This window comes from Polypterus senegalus, chromosome 12 (genome assembly GCF_016835505.1).
Source record: "Polypterus senegalus isolate Bchr_013 chromosome 12, ASM1683550v1, whole genome shotgun sequence".
Lineage (NCBI taxonomy): Eukaryota > Metazoa > Chordata > Cladistia > Polypteriformes > Polypteridae > Polypterus > Polypterus senegalus.
This window is the reverse complement of record NC_053165.1, coordinates 133,439,741-133,455,097: the sequence shown is the minus strand read 5'-3', so window position 1 is coordinate 133,455,097 and position 15,357 is coordinate 133,439,741. Positions and strand designations below refer to the sequence as shown.

The window sequence follows — 15,357 nt, the reverse complement described above, 5'->3', positions numbered from 1 at the left end:
TGACTTTGTGTTGAATGAGTGGTTGCTCACAGAGTCCCGAATGAGGCACATTTCCTACCTGCATTGTGAAGGAGCATCAGTTACGGCACTACGGTCATGTGGCGCAATTCCCAGAGGGTGATCTGGCTCGCAGGATCCTCATTGCTGAGGACCCGAGTGACTGGACCAGGTCACGGGGACGATGCCAACGTAACACCTGGCTGCAGCAGATAGAGGGTCATTTCTGCTGGGTGGGAGTGGACTGCGTGTCTGCCTGGAGAGTTTCCAACTGGGATCCTGAGCTGTTTCGTTGTGTGGTAGGTGTGGCAATCTGCTGTACCAGTGCATGCTTCCCAACCTGACCTGACCTCACAAAATTTTTTTTTTTTTTTATTTATTAATTTTATTACAATCAATACATAGCAATCAAGTTTTTACAAAAAAAGAATTATGCTAAGAACAGATCGATCCCCACCCCTGAGAGAGAGAGCAAGCCAAACGGTGTAAAATTTAAGGCTTGTAAAAATACCTAAATCAACAAATTCTCTGTGCTTTATAAAATCATTTCAAAATATTACTGATTAGATCCTGCCATGTTTTGAAAAAAGTCTGCACAGATCCTCTAACTGAGTATTTGATTTTTTCCAATTTTAAATAATATAACACATCAGTTTCCCACTGACTTAAAAGAGGAGAGTTTGGGTTCTTCCAGTTTATCAGAATAAGTCTGCGTGCCAACAGTGTAGTGAATGCAATCACAATTTGTTTGTCCTTCTCCACTTTAAGACCCTCTGGAAGAACCCCAAACACAGCTGTTAATGGGTTAGGAGGGATTGTGAGTCCAAGACTGTCTGAGAGGTAATTAATTTTTATTATAGGGAAAAGGAAGGATTTTCATATTAGAGACAGTCATTTTCTTGACAAATTTAATTGTCATAATCACCAAAATGTTTTAGGAAGCAAAACCTTTGAAAAATATTGTACTGTAGTACTGTGTTACAGAAAAATATGGCTAAAACTAAACAATAGGTCAGCAAGTGAATTACAACAGTAAACCAGAAGACTCGGATATTAACTCTTTTTATACCCTAAAGATGTCACCTGTAGCCTGAAATCATACTTTTGAAGCCTGGTTGTGAGACCCCATACACAAAATTGCATTTTTACGAATGTGTTCAGACTCAGACTGGTAGCAAGCGTGTGTAGTGGCTTTTTCTTCCTTTTTTATTTTTAAAATAAATGTAGAAGTCAAATTTACAGTTAAGTATATGTTCTCAAATGTCAAATCAAAACTAATGTCATATTTTGAAATTAATCATTGTACATCTTGGCACCTTTTTAAATCAACACTATTCCAGATAAGCCAATTAATAGTATTTCAGTTGAACAGGACCCTTCTAGTGTACTGGTATTAAATGCACAAAAGTACTTTAAAAAATACTTAAGAAAAATAAGAGCGCCTTCATACTTTACAGTAGAAACAAAATTGTTAAGGAGACAATCAAGTTTCTTGGTGTATGTACAGGACTTCATTTATAAGTGGTAGCATCTTTCATAAGGGATAGTGTGCAGTATCCTTGCTTTCTCCACTTTTTCCCCCCAGATGTTCCTTTACTTCCTCTTCATCATTTAGCTCTACACCTATTTTGCCAACTTTCGTGCACCAGGGAGCTGTAATTTCTTCCAACTAATGTCAATGTCAAATTACATGACTTCTAGTCAGAGAGAATGTTAAACTTGACAACATGCTGATTGCTGATCTCATCACCTGAGAATGTCAAGTTACACAATTAGAAATTGCAGGGCATGTCAAATATGATGACTTCTTAACAACGTTCTAGCACCTTTTCACATTTCTAAGGTGTCACAAGCTTATTTTCAAAGCCAGGAACATTCTGCCTGATGGACCAGATATCTGTGCAAAGGCTTACAGGTATAGTGAGTTCAGAAGTAATCTTGGCCATTTCCCTCTACTCCCCCCGCCCCCCCCAACCCCCATTTTCTGTCTTGATATGTAATGCACACCACATTTGACAGACAACCCCACCTTCATTATTCCTCGTGGCTGAATTATCTCTTATATAGATTTCTCTTCTGGTTCATCCTGCTTCCTCGTAAAACCCAGTCCAGCCCACATGGCATTTCTCGATTCCTATTCGTCCTCTTCCAAGCCCTTCCCCACGCTGCCTGCGGCCTCCCATACACCCCAACACCACTTTTCTCAAGTCCTATTCATCCTTCAGACTACCATGTTCCCCGCTTCTCTCTCATGACCCCATTGGTGTCGCATCACTGCCCGATATCTAGCCTGACCACGTGACCTTTCATTTCGGCCATGTCTGCGCCTGGGAGTCTTTTCCGTAGCCTGCTGCAGGAAGGTACTCTCTTGACCATTGCCATTGGTTTCGCTCCTTGCTATTTTTGTTATACTGCAACGGTTGTTTCCTATGCCTTTGTTATAAAATGAACGACCGTATCTTCTCTGTCGACGGGTTTTTGTACAATGTCATCAGTATTCCGGGATTCGGCAACTGCCTGTTCTTATCAATGGGTTATTTCTTGACACAAACAGTTGACAAAGGCAATGCACTCTTACTACGATATGATTTCTTTCCCGAGAAGACTCATGGCTGTATTAGCTCAAAAGGGTGCTGCTTCTAAATACTGAGAAAGGGTCTGAATACTTAGGACCATGTGATATTTGAGTTTTTCTTTTTTAATAAATCTGCAACAATTTCAAAAATTATTTTTTTTGTTTGTCAGTATGGGGTGCTGTGTTTACATTAATGAGGAAACAAAATTAATTTAAATGATTTTAGCAAATGGCTGCAATATAACAAAGAGTGAAAAATTGAAGGGGGTCTGAATACTTTCCGTACCGTATTTTTAGTCTTCCTTATGCAATGCAAGACGTTTATAGAACTACTCAATTGTTTTCAGTGGGATTCATGACGAGAAATGACCACTTAGCTGACAATACACCTGGCAAAGTGCAGTATTCAGTGAGCATCTTTACCTTTGTGTTTTATAATAAATGTACTGTTGTATAATATCACAAATACCTTTGACTTTAGCCCTGATACCTGTATATTTTATTTCTACTTTTATTACCAGCTAATACATTTAATACTATTGTTTTCACTGAAAATTTTAGTTGTCGAATGATAACCTAATTACTAAACTGAAATCTTATGTGCAAGTGCTAATTTTTTAAAAATGAATTTCAGTGGTAATCTAACAATTAAGTATGCCCTGTGTGTATTGGGTTGGTTCATGCTTTGTACCTGATAGGGTTGGAATATGTTTTGAGCCTCCCACATTCCTAGAAATCGGGTTAATGGTGCCTGAAAATTGATAGACTGAGTGAATTTTTAATTAACCTGCTGAATTTGGCATTATTTTATATTGCTGAATGAGACGTGTGGTGAATTAGCCATTCTATTTACTGTATATTGTCCAACCGATGAACTGTGAATTTTACTATGAACAGTTTGATACTAATAGTTCAAATAATGTAAACTAAATAAATTGATTGATATTCTTCTAACTATACAAATCTTTCAAGGCAAGAAATAATTGATATTACATTTTGGTTGAACTCTTCTTTTAAAAGCTTGTGCATTAATTTTATAACATGCCTGTCCAAAAGGGCGTGTTCTCAAGTTGATTTGTGTTTTTCTGCTATTTGTTTCTTACCTGAAGACAATTTGCATTAAACAGGCTCCTCTGCAAGGCTTGTCATTTAAACAGGTGTCTATTTCCTGGTGTTGGAACAGCCGCCATCTTTGCAAAATATCAAGAAAGGAGTAACTGAGTCAAATGTTGTGAGATTCACATGCATACAAGCAGTTTTGTAACCATATCAGTTGTTTATGTCAATTATGTAACAGTGATAATCTGCAAAATAAGAATAACAAGTATGAATTTATCACAGCATAACATTGTATTCCCAAACCCGCCTAATCCTAGTGAGGTCACAGCCTGTTCCAGCAACCCTCGCCTAAAGTCAAGAAACCACCTTGGACAGGGCACCTGTATATTTCTGTGAGTTTTCTACACTCTCTTGCAAAAGTGGGCCATATACATCCGTTGATCTTGTATACCGGACAAAATTCTTTGTGAATGGGTTTTAAGAAAAGGTTTTACTGGTCTGCTAAAGATTAAACTATTATTAGGCAAGTTAGTTTTCTGACCTTCTCATTATTTCTTTGCACACTCTAAACCATATAAACTTGAATGCTTATTGGATGCATGTACTTATGTGATTTGTAATTGATATGTAATTGTTTAATGGGTTAGGGTGTGGCTTAATGAGATTAAAACTTTATATTAAGGACCAAAAAGAAGATTTAACTGACATTGAAAATTTAAAAATTGTCAATTGCCTTTGAGACAGATGCAACATTCTGAAAACTGCTAAGCTATTGAGATATGACCACTGGATAATTCAACGGTTTTGTTGTGCACAGTCAGCAGTGTAGCATTAAATGTGTGATGAAGAAATGCAAAAATGTATTTTTATGTACCATAAAAATATATGCACATATTTAGAGACTACTAAAAGTCTTTATATTCTACTCAGTTTAAAGAAGACCAGATACAATCTAATGCGTTCTTTGATTCATTACAGATACCACAGCTAGATACTCTCAGTGCTGAAGAATTGGATAAACCTCTGACAATCTCAGAATTACTATATTATATTAAACTCTCTTCAAAGTGGGACAGCAGCAGTTTCTGGTGGCTACCCTACTGAATTTTATAAATTAAGTTAGCTCCCCTTTTATTAGCAACATTTATAGAAGCCAGAGATGACAAAATTCTACCTCAAACCTTTTGCCAAGCATTAATCACCATCTTTCTTAAGAAAAATAAGGACGTGTTGCAGTCCAATTTCACTTCTGAATAACGATGTTAAGATACTCTTCAAAGTTCTAGCTAGAAGAACTCAAAGTAATATCACAAGACCAAACTGGATTTATTATAGGTAGACCCTTAGATTCCAGTTTTCAATTACTGTTTAATGTAGTATATTCATCCATAACGTCTATCACTCTGGAGATCTTACCTTTGGATGCAGAAAAATCATTTGATGTGGTTGAATGGAATTGCTTATTCATCACATTGCACAAATTTAGGTTTGGCCCAAACTTATGTGCATGGATCAAACTACTGTATACCAGCCCAGAAGCTTCAGTTTGTATTAACATTATTTCAGACTACTTCAAATTAGAATGTGGTACTAGACAAGGATGTCTCTAGTCACCAATGTTGTTTGCAATTGTCATTGACTGTTCACTTTCAAAATACTTCTGAGATAAAGGGGATTATCAGAGAAGGAATTGAACAGAAAATATCATTATATGCAGATGATATGGTACTATATACAGTATATCAGACCCACAAAACTATCTGCCTTTAGCCCTAACAGCATTAGCAGAATTTCAAAAAATACCAGGACTCAAAGTGAATTTGGATAAAGGTGTGCTTTTTCCAGTGAATTCTCTAGCACACAACATTACATAGGACACCTTCCCTTTTATCATCGCAGATTAGTTTAAATACCAAGGGGTAAACATCACAAGTAAATGTTTTTTTTTATATTAATACAATTTTGCTGTCTGCTTTGAAAAACTTCAACAAGACATGCATAGATGGTCTACACTCCATCTCACTTTAGTAGAGAGAATTAACACTGAAGATTAATATCCTTCCTAAACTTTTTTCTATTTCAAAACATCTGCATAAATATTAATAAATAATTTTTTTAAGAAATTAGATTCAATCATATCATAATTTGTATGGAATTCAAAACACCCATACTTCCAAATGACAACCCTACAATGGCCTAAAGCAGAAGGTGGCATGGCTATATCTAACTTTGAATTTTATTACTGGGTGGCAAATATACAAGCTATAAAAACCTGGGCATTGATAGAAATAGATGGAAATTCACTAGCTTAGTCTGCAATAGAAATAAAATCCTGCAGTACCTCTTTATATCCTGACACAGGGTCACAGAGGTCTGCTGGAGCCAATCCCAATCAACACAGGATGTAAGGCAGGAAACAAACCCCAGGCAGGGCGCCAGCCTGCCGCAGGGCACAAACACACACCCACACAGCAAGCACGCACTAGGGTCAATTTAGAATTGCCAATGCATCAAACCTGCATGTCTTTGGACTGAGGGATGAAACCGGAGTACCCGGAGGACACATGCAAACTCCACGCAGGGAAGACCCGGGAAGTGAACTCCTAACCTCCTAACTGAGAGGCAGCAGCCCTACCACTATGCCACCGTGACGCCCCTTTTTATATTCCTTCAGTCAGAATATGGAACCAATGTAGGGAAGCACTTCAAGATAGAGAAGCTCTTAACTGTGGCACTTCTACACGAGAACTACCTTTTTCCACCCTGACAAACTTACTTAGTTCTTATGTTTGGAAAACATATAGGATTAAATCATTTAGAGATTTGTATATAGATAATGTCTTTGCATCCTATGAACAATTACACTCTAAATTTAGCCTCCCATCAACACAATTTTTCCACTATTTCCAAATTATAAACTTTGCTCAACGAAATCTGCCCCATTTTCTTCACCTCCCACCTATTTTTATTCCTGAAGAAATATTGATTTTTTTAAACATTTTATTGAATTTATTAAAACTTAATTAATATTCCATACAAGCAAGTCAAACGTGACAAAATAGTTCAAATCAAGTCAACCCCCACCCATGAGAAAGAGAGCAAGGCCAACAGAGTAAAACTTTAAAAGTAGAGAGAAAAAAAAATAATAAAAAGGGAAGAAAATCCTTGTTTTGATACATTATGGAAATGCTTCAAGACTGATCAATATTTCTTCAAATTCTCACTTAATGGATCTGTTCAAAACGTTTTTAAAACTTTGCAGGATCTAATCAATAACATTTTAGAAAAAGCATTTATATTGGGAGGGTGGGGTAGGGTTTCTCTTCCCTCTTTTCTACTCTTAAAAGTTTTACTCTGGCTGTTGGCCTTCCTCTCTTTCTTTTGGGGGGTTTGAAATGAATTTAGTTTATCAAAGTTTGACTTTATTGTATGGAATGTTATTTGCTTTTAATAATTACAGTAAAAAAGGATGAGCTAGTTGGATATTTCCAGGTTGAAGAGAGTGAGAGGGAGGTTGGGAGCATGTGCTGATTACAGTGCGTTGCCACACCCACCACACAACAAATCACCCAGTTGAGTTTGTTTTTTTTGATGGCTGGAGTGCCAGTCCTTCCACCAACCCTCAAGTTTTACCTGGAAGTTGGAGGACTTGCTTGCAGGGCTGGATGCAGTTTAACATCATACCCAGGATGGAGCAATTGCAGGTTAAGGGCCTTGCTCAATGTGAACTGTATATCCACTCCTAAACCTACTTTATTCATGCAGTGGTAAAAATATGCAGCATTAAAGAAGGCCGTGATCTTTGTTCAGTTAGGTGGAGTGGTGGCTCTGAGGCTAGGGATCTGCACTGGCAATCGGAAGGTTGCCAGTTCAAATCCTGTAAATGCTAAAAGTGACTCTGTTCTGTTGGGCCCTTGAGCAAGGCTCTTAACCTGCAATTGCTGAGTAGTGAGAAAAGCGCGATATAAATACAAAGAATTATTATTATTCAGTACAGTGCTCCATTGATTGCATCCATGTACTCCACTGCTTAGCTAGTGTGCAGAGATGACTGAATAATGACTAATAATTGTGCTCCCGTATATTTTCCCTCAAGAAACACAAAACCTGCTTTTCCTTTGTTAAACATTTAGGTTTGATGTAAAACCAAAATATTAGATTGACAGAGAGCATTGCATTTTCTCAACAATAAAATAAATCCAGAGGAATACAATTTACCTAATAATTGTAAAGGCTGTGTAGTAGAAAATCTGTAAACGCATCCTATTTTAAAATGTGCAAATCTGTGCATGCAAAAAGAAATGGGAACATTTTTATTTTATGTTTATGTATGAGTGTCTTAAAGGAAACATTTGTGTATATGGACTTATATGGGAGTATTTTTTAATAAGTGAACCTACTCATTTAAGGCTATTACTTCTAGTGATGTGCGGTTCACTCTAATTGGTGAAACCATCCTTGCTCTGGCTGTTTTGTGACTCTGCATTGAACTGAGCGGGTTTGACAGTATAACACATGTATATTTACAGGAAGGCAGGACTGGAAAGATCTGTTGCTTGGCAGTACCATGAGTGATAAAGAAGCCAAAGAGGTGAATACCTTCTATTGAAATTCATTTGATTAGCACAGTGTTAATGGATAAACAAGTGTCTATATGCATAAGTAATCATTAATACTTTTGTTAATAGTTCATAAATGTTTTAGTCTGAAAAGTATAAAAATAGATTTTACCAGTATCTACCAAAACTGTTTTTAACTCAATTATACATTTTTTTTATTTCAATTTTAATGAAATAAACATTTTTGGTAATATCATTCATTCCTAACCTTATGATAAAAAATATAGCTTTATAGCCTTGTTATGTTTTTGTTTTCTCTCTCTGGTCTCTCTTTTTGTATTCTTGGCTATGAAGATGTCTTAACTCTGTTTTCTTACTATAGATGTTTAGTACTTTAGTATGCATGTGGTATGGGCCCAGTTCCACTGTGAATCTTGTTCACACAAATGCTAGTTAGATTTGAGTAGACATTTCATTGGCACAAAGTAATTCTCGTTTTCCCAGTACACATTTGATTAACATCAGCATGAATGTTTGTTTTTTCCTGATTTATGTTTAATAGGGTAACTGGCACCTATGATTTGGTCTCATAAGCCCTGAATGAGCAAAGGACTGTTACTGCCTTGTGGCTAATGCTGCTGGGGAAGAATCTGACTTCTCAGAACCCTAAACTGAGTCGAGTGACTGGAAGAATTTAATTTATGTGAGTGCAACTTCAATATGACATAAATGAGAATTGTAAATGCAACAGTGTAACTAAAACATACCTGAACACTCCCACCCTCAACTTCCTTTGCCTGAGCTTTCTGTATTTAAAAAAAAAAAAATAGAAGCATGGAAAGAGTGTTGCAATGAGAAGTGTAGGGTGAGGCAACAGAACTAGAAGGGAGAAAGTGGAGAAGTATCAGTGGGCAGTCAAGCTTTGGAATAATTAGCAGGAGAGAATCTATTTTTGATTTTTATTTTTCACCCTCTTGTAATTTTTTATGTTCTTGTGAATCACTGTGGATTTAATTTGGGTTTCTTGACACTTGTCAACAGAAAAAATAACCTCTTTAATGCCAAAGTTAAAACAGGCTTCTGCAAAATGGTCTAAATTAATTACAAATATAAAACACAAAACTGTTTGAATAATTATTGGCCACCTTTAATATGGCGACCTAAATCATCACTGGTGCAGCTTTAGAAGTCAAAAAATTAGTTCAGTAGAGATCACCCACAGAGTTTCAATCGACTCTACTTTAACTGCACCTTATCTGGAAGGGCCAACTTGTCGTGAGTCAGTATGGTGATCTAACCTACATAGCGAAGACAAAAGAACACTTCAGGCAACTCGGGGAGAATGGGATTTAAAAGCAAAAGTCAGGAGACTAAGACAAGAAAATCTGCAAGTCACTAAATATCCCTTGTAGCCTAGTTAGATGAATTATTAAGGAATAGAAAGAGTATGGCACAGCTGTAAATCATCCTACAGCAGGCCATCAGCAAAAACAGAGAGAGGCCACAAAGACACTTCTGAGAACTCTGAAGCAGTTATGAGCTACCGTGGCAGATTGGAGTGACTGTGCAGATATCTCTTGCCCAGTTGCAGTGTTATGGGAGAGCTGTCCAGAGAAAAAAAGCTTTTGACATCTCTACTTGTAAGAAGACAAATGTATCGACTATATAGTCGACTAGCTCAAGGTTGTAAGGTGTGATGAGACCAAAATTGAGCCTTTTGGCCATCAGGTTAAACGCCATGTTTGGTGCAAACTAAACATGTAAACATTACCAAAACACACCTTCCTACCATGAGGTATAGTGATGACAGCATTGTGCTGTGAGGATACTTCCCTGCAGCAGGCCCTGCAGTGTTTGTGAGGGTAACATGAATGCAGCAAAATACAGGGAAATCTTGGAGGAAGACCTAATGCAGTCTGCAAGAAACCTGCACCTTGAGCCACGGTTTGTTTTCCAGCAAGAAGATAACACCAAGCAGAAAGACAAAGATAGACAGGAATGGCTTAACAGCAACAGTATTTACTAGTTTTGCAAAGAAGAATAAGGAAAATTTGCAGTGACCCGATATGTAAAGCTGAGAGAGAGAGAGAGAGAGAGAGAGAGACCTATGCACAGACTCAAGGCTATTATGGCTGCCAAAGGGTCATCTCTTAACTACTGACTTAAAGGGGTTGAATACTTATGTGAGCAACTATTTGTTTTTTATTTTTGTAATTAATATATTCCACTTTGCAGAGATCTGTTTTCACTTTGACATTAAAATGTATTTTTTCTGTTGGGTGGTGTCAAAAAGGCCAAATTAAATCCACCGTGGTTCAGTACTGTGTAACAATAAAATGTGAAAACTTCCATGGGGGTTAATGCTTTTGTGGGCATTGTATTTGGTATTTCCAGAGAGAGCTTATAATAGGTGTATTCAAAAGATAATAAAATTAGTGAATTTCAGAAAACCAAAAAACATGAGTCGATTAATACTTGATTTTTAGCTTAAGACGATTAATAACCAGTACATTAATTGGTGGCTATGAGCCTGATCGCAGCAACATCGACAGCTTCATACTGTAAAGTGAGATTAAGTAGTCCAACTGGAATTTGCTGAAGGCTTTGTTGAAAGGATAATATTTAATTACTACTTGTATGTTTTGTTATTAGGAACTGCAATTACACTGTAGTAGTAGCAGATTGTGTGTTTGTCTTATTTCTTAAAATGGACCTTTTTGTTTAAAGCTGTCTTGTATAAATCATCCTTCATATGTAAACTTTTACTTTTAACAAAACAAGCTGGAATATTAAAGTTTGGCTATAGTTTAATTATGTTTATATGGATTTGTCTTGTGGCATGTGTCTTTATTTGCATTTATATTTAATGCAGTTTTCTTTCACATTGCCTGTTTGTCCTGCCTTACTTAAGGTTATGCTTTTCCATTTGTATTGATCCAACAACAAGGCTGGTAGAGATCCAGGTTTCCTCACTCAGTTTGGCCTTGAATTTTGTTGTTGCAGAAATTGAGAGAGAGATCGGACAAGGCTTCTTCAGATTCCTGAGAATTGCACTCTATATAAACGGAAACCTTATTTTTTTTTTTAATTGCTTCCCTTAACCTGGGAAGGAGGCCTTAATTAATAAATGGTAGGGACTTAGAGTGTGTGCCCCTCTGGAGCGTGTGTCTGATTCTGCCTGACTTTATTGGTCCACCAGTCATATCACTTTGGCAGCTATCTTCTGACCTTAGTCATACTTCTCCCACCTTTTTGACCATTTGCAGGGACTGAGCTTTACTCTAAGCACAGGTTCAAACCACAGTAGTGGTGTTCATTCACCACGTCAAATTGACTGTTTTTTATCTGCATCTTTTTAATGGCAGCTAAGCAAACATTCTGAGTACAACTTTTGCCTGGACTGTTTCTTTTGATGATCCTTCATTTGCTTGTGTAACAAGTGAGGGTGCTCGTGATGCCTCACCATAGCAGGGTTAATGCCATCAAGTCAACAAATGTAATGGGAAGGGTGCATTTCTGATATAAAAAAATAAATAAATAATAAAATGCAAGACAGGCATCAGTGGGGAAAATGTCTACTACAAAGGAAAAGGCAAAAGAGGCCCAGAGCTAGAGAAAGGTTTTGCTGTCATTATCAGGTTGAATGACTTGCCCATGTGCCTACCTCCCAAGTAGCACACATAGGCCATTTCTGCTTGCCTCCAGTCTTCTGTCTTTCCCTGTGCTGTTCATATTATGAGTGCATCTTTATCTCGACTCTTGTTCTGACTGTAGACTCATCAGTTTTACATTGTGAGGAAGCTTTGGGGGATAAAACATACCAAATACGTCCTCTTTAAAACAGCAAAGGTTTCTGTTTAAGAAAACATTCCCTCCATGTTAATGAGGCATTCTAGTGACAGTGAAAGGAAACTTTAAACAGTTGTTTTACCCCTGATGCTTGGAAGGATTTTCCTTGATGTAAGAATACATTTTCTGTTTGCAGCCATTGTGGTTGGAGTTTAGAGATGCATAAGGAAGTTGATCACCATGAAACCAATCTTGTATCTGAAGCTTCCAATTTTGTCTTTTGAAAAAATGGTGCTTATCTAGGATGTGAACATAAATTTTGAAAACAAAGCCTTTACAGTTTTCATCAACTTCCTTTTGGTAACCTCAATACCTTAAAGATGGGGCTTGTACTGGTTAGGTTGGATATAAGCCCTTAAATGGAAAACCTACTGAAAGCGGGCATGTGAGTTTGTAGCACTTGTGTCTCCATGGTCAAGTACTTACAACTGAAGAGGAAAAACACTTGTTTCTGAATACTCATTATTGAAGCTAGCTGCAGTTCCAAACATATTTTAGGTGAATAACTTCACTGCAGCTGCAACTAAAGCAGGCTGCAATGTAAAACTTTAAAATATTAATGGCCATGTCTTTCATTAACAGAGTGCTATATATTGATGAGTGGCACTTCTGTAGGGCAGCAAGGTAGAACAATTGTTAATGATGTTACCTTATAGATCTAGCATTGTGGGTCTGAATCAAGTGCCCAGTCATCTGCGGTCACTTGAATGTGTTGTGCATCAATGCTAAGACAGCATTTAACACTGGAGAAAATGAAATCAATAAGCAAACTCGGTCTAATGAAAGCTTCCCATTTGGTCCTTCAGGTTTTTTCCATTTCTTCCACTTTAATTTTGGAAAATGGAAAAATGTCTCAAACTATGTGAATGATAATAGCTTAAAATTTCATCCTTACCTGTTGTACATACTGCAGTCTTTGATAACAAGGCTGGCTAATCAGAATACATCAGGGTGGAAGCACCACATCCTACTTCCTATAGCAGAGTCACTGTTCTTGAGTAGCCATGACTTCTCATTTTCCACTTGTGCACCACCGACCGCCACTTGCCCATTGCATTTCCATACCTTCTGGTTGCATGCTTTGCTCTTTTTGTCTGTCCACCTCTCTGTTCTTTCCTTTTCAATCTGTTTAATCTCCTCATCAGTATATTCTAGCTTGTGCAAACACAGTTCAGCAATAATGCTAAACATATCCTTGTCTTCTTAATATTTGAACATTTTGCCTATTTAAAACTGCAGTTTGTCTTGAAAGGAAATATACCTGAAAGTTGTAACTCCTCAAAATGGAAGTGTTGTGTGCGGCATTTACAACATGAGCTAGAGGAAACCACATTCCTCGGGGTGGGGTGGGGGATTAAAGGTTATTCTGCAAGGTGAGGTGCAGAGCTGGTTTTATTTTAAATGGCTCTCATTAATAATTTGTTTACTTTAACTTCTTCCTAAAGCAACTTTGATACACTCTTTTACAATATATGTACACTATTGACATGGATTAATATCTGATAAAATTATTGCCTTTTAAAAAATGAATTTATTTTTAAAGTTCAAGCCATTTTCATGTTTGTTCCCAGATTACCTTTAGCCCTATTGTAAGGTGCAAAAACAGACAAGGTATTTTAAAAAATGTATAAAAACATAACACTTGCCACAGAAAACTGTGTTCTAAAGTGAACATACCATGGTTGGTATTTCTCAAGTCAAAGTTATTTCTTCATAAACTTTTCCTTTGATATTTTTAAAAATATTTAGACTGAAAAAAAATAAATAAGATGAGTGAGTGAACAGTGTTTTGCTCAGAAGTTGAGCCATGGCTTGTGGTGCACTATATTGTATCCTGTTAGCAGTTAGACCTAGACAGTGTTGTCAGTCCACAGAAGGGTAAGTAGCACAATTTACAACATGCATAACATGTGATGAGCCATGTGAGAAAACTAAATGTCTGGACTCAATACAAAAATCACAACCAATTTCAGTGAACAAATTAGGGTTTATTTGTTTAGGGACAGTACTGCTTCAGTTTATCCAGGGCACTAATGGGAATACACCTGCACATTAATACATCTATTTTTTGACAGGCTAACTTGTAACATCATTTTTGTTGATGCCGCAATCAGGGCTATGAAGTCTGTATATAAATCCTTTGACTCCAACTCCTTAATTTCTGGTAGTTGTGACTCTGACTCCTCTGTATTTAATATGCTATTGTATTTTCCAGGTTGATTGAAGGAAGGCAACATACACGTCATTTAACCACAGAACTACTGGCTAGGAAGCTAACTGTCTACTGCATTGGCCAGTTTAAACAAAAGACAACAACCCCTGAACACACACTGATGTGGCCATAGCACACACATTCACCTACATCATTACACTTGTTTACACTCAAGTGAAATTGTTAAACACATTATATCTGAAATAAAATGAAATCACTTTTTGTAATGTACCATAATCCAGATTACAATATGTGAATGTGCGGTTGTATAGTAGCTCAGCTGAACTTCACACTAGTAGTAACACAGCTATGCACTGGGCTTTGCTCTTACATCAGAGAAGTACTTTATTAATGGGACATTTGAACTTACTGTATTTTTTTTTCATTACAATTTAAATTTATTAGGAGTCGGAACCAGTACATTTTTGCTGACGCCGACTCCACGTACCTAAAATTGACCCGACTCCACAGCTCTGGCCACAATGACAAAAGTGTTGGTGTGAATAGATGTTACCTATCATAAAAGGACTGAAATATTGATTTCCTCATTATTGTATTTCATTTCAGTAATTCTGTATTTCTTTTACCCGAGTGATGGACGGTAACTGCTTTGCCCTTCAATTCCTGTTTCAGCTGAAGCATGGTTATCTCGTAGGAGTTTATTTAACTACGTTACTGTTATCTGTTAATTGAAGTTAATGTATTATTTTTAGAAATGTGTAGAGAGTCTAGCAACGCACCTTTCCCAATTCAGTTGCTCCCTATCTTGAGCTGTTCATTTGCAGTTTTTGTAAGAGCCCCGTTTTTTTGAGTACCTTCTCCTTTGAAATAAATAACTTTATAATCTCACATATTCGTTTTTTTAATGAGAAATCTCACTCCAGTAATCACCTAAATCATGATTGAGTTTTCTGTATTGTTCAGGCAAGCGTGCTTGACACAGTAATATATTCATTCCTCCAGTGTTCCATCTGTCTATCATGGCAACATACAGCACAAGGCAGAATCCAAGCCTGGACCACCTCCAATTTCATATACAACACACTCACTCATTGCACAAGCACAATTCAAGCTGTTCAACAGCTTAACATGAGCATCTTTGGGAT

At 37.0% G+C, this 15,357-nt stretch overlaps 1 protein-coding gene across 4 annotated transcripts in view; it reads left to right on the top strand.

Annotated features, from left to right (window-relative positions):
* Nucleotides 1-15,357, top strand: part of LOC120541644 (zinc finger protein 609-like) — a 241,117-nt gene that overhangs the window by 24,150 nt on the left and 201,610 nt on the right. For 2 of the 4 annotated variants that reach the window (XM_039773467.1, XM_039773468.1), the window contains exons 2-3: nt 8,161-8,222; nt 8,753-8,893. The exons of 1 other annotated variant lie outside the window; for it this stretch is intronic. The gene's annotated coding sequence lies outside the window, so the exon portion shown is untranslated. The remainder of the gene's footprint in view (nt 1-8,160; nt 8,223-8,752; nt 8,894-15,357) is intronic. One more of the 4 variants, XM_039773469.1, reaches the window with a different exon arrangement.